General features: G+C 41.7%; 1 long non-coding RNA gene across 1 annotated transcript in view; it reads left to right on the top strand.

The window, feature by feature from the left end:
- Positions 1–277: 277 nt before the first annotated feature.
- The window catches only part of LOC137859638 (uncharacterized), a 30,370-nt gene continuing 24,647 nt past the window's right edge, over positions 278–6,000 (top strand). Inside the window, exons 1-2 of the long non-coding RNA XR_011098426.1 lie at positions 278–442; positions 4,931–5,028. This is a non-coding gene — a long non-coding RNA (uncharacterized lncRNA). The remainder of the gene's footprint in view (positions 443–4,930; positions 5,029–6,000) is intronic.

The following is a 6,000-nucleotide window of genomic DNA, read 5'->3' as shown; positions in this document are numbered from 1 at the left end:
GAGTTTGCTCCATCTTTATTTCCATTGTGGTGTTACAGGTTCTCCTATTTTCATTATCCCAGGCTGCCCTGAGCTGTAAGGTAGCAGTGTTTCATGTCAGGAAGCTTTCCGCATCCTTCTGACGGATATTGTAGAGTGCTCCCTGTGGGTGAGCAGTGACTAAAGGCTCACAGCAGCCTTGTGGCAGATTTATTTTAAAAAATGTTGGGAATTTTTACTGGAATGTTTTTTTTTTTTTTTTTTTTTTTCAAATGGTCCAAGATCTTGTGCAAGCCTAACTAGTTAATGCATTTTTCTTCAGTCTGTTTTTTTCTCCTGGAATTTTAAGGGCATCTTTTTCCTCAGAATGAGCACATTGTGTCAATGATCTGTTCCACTTCAGACCAGTAGAACAATAATTTTTTCCCCCTGATGTTCATTTGCACTGGACCAATATCTTCAGGTGATTATTCCAGCCTTTTCTACTATATATTGCATACGCATGCAGAGTATTGAGGTCTTTGATTTATGTGTCAGATAATTGATGACTCCAGGCTTTTTGAATGAACACCTGATATTGTAATATTTCAATATAACATGCTTACTCTGAAATGAAAGTTGGGTCCTACATTGTTTGCATTGTAACTGTCTGAGTTTCTCATTCGAGGATTGTCAGAATACTTTGATTGAAAGGGCAGTTAAAAAGAGAAAAACAGTCTTGGCTAATTCCATTCCTGAGGAATACTTAATGAAGGAGCTCTTACAGAAATTCTGGTTTTCAGCTCGGTAAGAGGCTGCTTGCTTTGAAGTCAAATCATCGTAATATAACTGTTGTAGTTACTTAACTCAGTCTAATGCTGTCTTTACATTGTTACTTCCAGATTAGTTCTTGGTTCTATGACAGAGTTTAATGAACACAAATCAGTTGCCATCACTGCTCATCTGGAGACTGCAATTAAATAACCGGTAACTAAAAGGTCTGAAATGCTTACATTGAAAAAAGCAATCTCCATCTCATCATCAGCCTGTTAACACTAATTTTAATACCTGCATTTGTAAAAGAAATAAATCATAAGAACCCTCAGTAATTAATAAAGTTTCCTTCTTCCACATGGGAATAATGTGGTAGCTTCATCCTAGTCTTCTTTCCTGGAATGTCAGCAAATGCTCCATTTAATGAGGGGATGAGTTTTGTCTAAATGCCCTGAAGAATTTGGCTTTGTAGCCTTACAATTCTGGGAGTTTTCCAAACTGTAATCTGTTGATCACCCTTCCAGGCTCTGCCTGAGGTATTGGCTCCTCAAATCTAATTATGTCGTGTTGAGATGGTGCTGCCCGTTGCAGTCATTTCTGTAGTTTGCATCTGATGTGTATGTCTAGCGTATTTCTCTGTCTAATTTGGTGAAGAAATCCTGAAAAGTGGATATAGTGAATCTAGGAACACTTTTGGTATTTCTTTCCTTTGAATTAACTGCTTTCTGGTATGTTTTATAAACAGATGTTCCAGTGCATTATCTGCCTTGCTTCCCGTTTCAAAAAGATTTTTTTCATCCAATTTTATTGGTGTTTCCATGTTTTTCTTCCAGTAGTATATTAATTTCTCCTCTAATATTCCCTAAATTACGTTTGGCTTCCTGAATTCATGGTCTTCCCATCCTTGTACTATTGAAGAGATCCTATTTTTTTCCATGTGACTTCCCTTGCTGTGCTACATTTGCCACTCCCCATGGGATAATATTGCTTGTACCTCCTGCCTTGTTTGGTTTCTACTTTCAACCACCTTTTTGAATTTATTTTTTTCTGTGAAGCATTGTAAAATGGCTCAGTGAAACTCAGCAAACCTGAGCTGTATAATGCTGTGTAGAGGCTCTCGTTGTGTTGAGTGCTTATGTGCTTTGCCATGGGGGATTAGGCTAAGCCACATCCTCCACCGTGACATGAATGTGGCAAGAAGAACATTTCAGGAATTCTCAGGAGAGTACTTGATGTGTCAGGAGAAAGAACAATCTAAATCCTGCTCACTGGAAGTTAGGGAAGAGCTCTTGGAAACCATGAGCTCCACGTGCTGTGGCAGCCACAAAAGCCAGCACGGCGTTGGGTGTCTTTGGGGAAGGCACTGGGAGCAAAGCTTTGGGCATCATTTTACTGCTGAGTGAGGCCTTGCTGTGCTCCAGCCCCCGAGGTCATTTCTCACTCATCCAGGCTGCACTGCTCCCATCGCTCTGGCTAGCAGTGTTTTAAGCCGTACCCGATGGTGCGTTGTACCTTGTAAGCCTCTCTCCCCTGGCTGCTGTTTGGTTGTTGAAATTAAACCTCTGGGATGCAGGGATCCCTCCCTTCCCCTTTCATATTTTCCGTATGTCTCACAAAATGCAGCCCATACTTTGGCTTAGGTCCTTAGGTGCCACTGTGCTTAATACCATGAAGGGAGTTTGAGCTCTCCACAAATAACACACATAACACACATTAATGCACTGTTGTTATGCTGTCGTTGAAATAGCTGGGCACAGGTGACTAATTTGAGGCAAGCTATGAAATTTGTGCCTTTCATTTATTGAAGTGTGTGTGTGTGGGGGGTGTTAACAAAAAATCCAAACCAACCTAGCAATGTAAGTGCCTCTCTTTTGCTTATGTTAGCCCACTTCCTTTTCAGCATTTCCCTGTCTTACTGTCATTAGTATTTCCAACCCCCCTGTATCCTTAATGATCTACTTGGTTGACCTGCATCATTTAAAATATTTTTTCATTATAGTGATTTTCTCATTTAGGTCCCCAGGAGATCCCGATATGTAATCAGTTTTCTCTAACAAATGACCTCCTTTAACTTCATTAGTCCAGAATTAATTCACTAGCATCCAAGATATTGAATGTCTCTGATTAGTAAAATACAGTAAAAAAAAAATTAAAGATCTCTTTCATTTATGGTCAAGGCAAGCATTAATTAAAACCCATATTTCTTTGCTAATATTGTTCACAGTTGAATTTAATAAAGAGGAAGCACTTGATGGGCTGTCACTAGACATTAGGTGAGGATGGGGATGGGATTACAGGCTTGCTGTGCACGTAACGTATTCAAGTGGCTAAATTTTTGCAGAGTGCTTCACTTCTCTCACAGCTTCCTTCACCTTTTAGGGAGCTTTCTAAGTGAGGGAGCCAGGAAGTGTCATGTCCTTAGCACGCAGTGCAGGAAGGGTGCAGCAAGGGCTTCGAGGAGGACGTGCTTTCTGCTGGCTGCCACTTCCCAGCCGTGCTCCCCTGCTGCTTGTGCACGTCAGCTTCAGCTGCCTGGTTGTCTGTCTTATCTCCATATCTCTCCCAAGAGATGTGCCTCCCTTTGGAGGCGTGCAAGTTATTTGCAGAATTAGCCACGCTGCCAGCCCTTACCCTTTAAGGCTTTGCAGGTTTCCACATTGCAAATCCGCCGCGGCAGGGGCTGGCCTGGTGGCAGCATTTTTCCTCCTGCCGCCTGACAGCGAGCACGCTTACACTGAACACTGCACGTGGGGCAGCTGACGAGGCTGCAAGGAATGTGTGCAGTGAGTGGCAGTCAGCCCCTGCTTACGGAGTGACTGCTAGTCCTCTAAAGGCCAAAAAGATTGTGAAACTGCATCAATGGAAGCATCGTGCTTGCTCTGGTCTTTGTACAAGTAGGTCTTTTTGGTAAGGCCAAGGCCATGGCTTGGATCCCCCGCTGTGCTGCAGCTGCACAGGAGCAGAATACAGCTCGACACAACCCCCAGAAGACCTCCAAAACAAAACAAAGAAAGAAATAAACAAACAAAAAATTTATGAACCATTATTGTCTCATCAGTCTTAGCTGTGGAGGCAACTTTCTGGCTGCAATGTGATGGAAAGCCTCTTTAGATACAGGTTGTGGATCTTAATGCAGGTTTGTTCCTCTGTAGAGGTGTGCAAGGAAGGAGGCCAGGGGCAGGTACGTGGTCCTGCTGAGCCATCACTGAGGTCTTGTGAGCCTGAAGGTGCCTGGAAGCAGCTGGAGACAAACAGGACACAGGAGCAAATGGCCTTGTGAATTGGCTCTCCTCTGTTCGTGAGAGTAAGGCTCAGGGAGGGATACAGGCAAGCAATTTAAATCTCTTGAAGGGAAGAGGGCAGGGAAAGAAATTGAAAGTGCTAAAACAATTGATTACCTTTTAAATTTGGGGATGAGAGGGAATGTAACTCGTGCTTAAATTTAACTACCTGCAAAAGCAAATAAAGAAAACTAATATTTCAGAAAGCCATAATCCACTATATTACAAGTGTATTCTGAATTTCAATGTGGGGAATATAAGTTACTACTGCTTTCTGTCTATGAACTCGTCTATAAAGCAACAGCCAAGTGGTGGATTCAGTAATCTTTATTTTTTTTCTTCTTTCTTTCTTACAATTTGCATAAAACACTTAGGATTTTTTTCCCCCTCTGTCATATTGCAGTACGCTAAGTTTTCTGCACAAGTGTTTTGCCTGCTAGGCCTGTATCTAATATTAGTTCATTTTAAATGTCTTTTTCAATTTAAATGTTAGTCCAGAAAACCAAAGAGATTGTAATCAAATGAGTATGCTCGATATATAGCTTATATGACTACAGGGTGGCTTTCTCGGTCTAATTCAAATGCTCTCAGAAAACAGGCAATAGATGATTCAGGAGCTGTTCTAAGGCGAGTCTTGCTCCTGGCAATATTTACTCTTAGGTAGATTAGAAAAAAATAAGAGCTGACATCTGAGGGAAAAGATGAAAAACAAAATAGGCTGATATCTTCTCATTACATGAGGGTAAAGCCACTGATACCGATGCAGCAGAAAGGTAAATATGCCCCCTCTGCCTGTGACAGGGTTTCAGAAGAGCCCTTGAGAAGCCCATTGTATGAAGAGGACACAGGAGATGCAGCCTGACCTTCGGCTAGGCCACACACTTTTAACTGTTCCTTTTTTTTTTTTTTTTTTCCAGAAAAAAGCATTCCTGTTCTTCAAGATGAATCACTGGCATTGTGTTTTTGTGGGCAAAGTGATCGCCTGAGCTACTCTGCAACAGCTACAGCACCACAGGTAGTCTGGGTTACCTTTTTTGTAGCACCTCATGCTTATTTAAGTCTTCACGTCTTTTTGTTCCAGGTTCATGCACTTTCAAGTTTCTAAATTTTTCTAGCTATGTATAAATAACCGGGATCAGTTATGCAGATATGATTGGTTATTGTGTTCCTTGAGATACTGGTGGTTTTACAAACACTTTATGCTGGACTTACTGAGCCTTAGTACAGAAGGGAATCAGTTATACCTCTTTTCAGAAATGTTAGAGCTGCTTTCTCTAATTTCAGTCAAATTTTTAGCAGGAGTATTGCACTGACCCTATAAAAGCTGCAAAGATTTTGAATGCACATTCACGTTACACTTCTGTACATTTGCTCTGGGCTGTGAGAAGGATAATTTAGAGAGGATGGAGTTTTTCCCTTGTACAAATTCATTCGTATTCACTTCAAAGACCAAAGTGAGCTTCAAACCAAGGTATGCTCTATGCAGGCTGTCTTCACAGGGATGAGTTTTGCCCACCGTGACAGTACCGTCATAGCCTTGCTCAGATGATAACTGAAAACAACTATGCAGAGGACTGTGTTTCTCCTGAGATGCACTAAATGCCTGCTGCTCCAAGGACATGGGAACCCTTTTAGCCCATTTCAGGATAAAACCTTCAATATTTAAGATCCACTCCGGTGCTGCAAGCTCTTAAAAGTAATGGGCTCTGCTACTGTAAAGTGATGTAACTCCATTGACATCTAGTTGTTCTCTGGGGCTGGAGCCCAGCAGATTGAAATGGGACTGTGCTGATTTGCATGAAGACCTGGCTGACTACACTTACAAACCTGCCTTCTGTGATCTCCTATAAACATGCCTAGTTAGGACACAGTTAAAGCTGAAACCAAACCAGCACTTAGGAAAAAATGCATCTGCAGCTCTTGGTCATCATCGTTGTAATTAGGGCTTCATCTGTTTTGCTTTGCTGCAAGGCCTTTAGAGCATTAG

Source organism: Anas acuta, chromosome 7, assembly GCF_963932015.1.
Source record: "Anas acuta chromosome 7, bAnaAcu1.1, whole genome shotgun sequence".
NCBI classification, from domain to species: Eukaryota; Metazoa; Chordata; class Aves; order Anseriformes; family Anatidae; genus Anas; species Anas acuta.
This window is presented reverse-complemented; position numbering and strand designations above follow the sequence as displayed.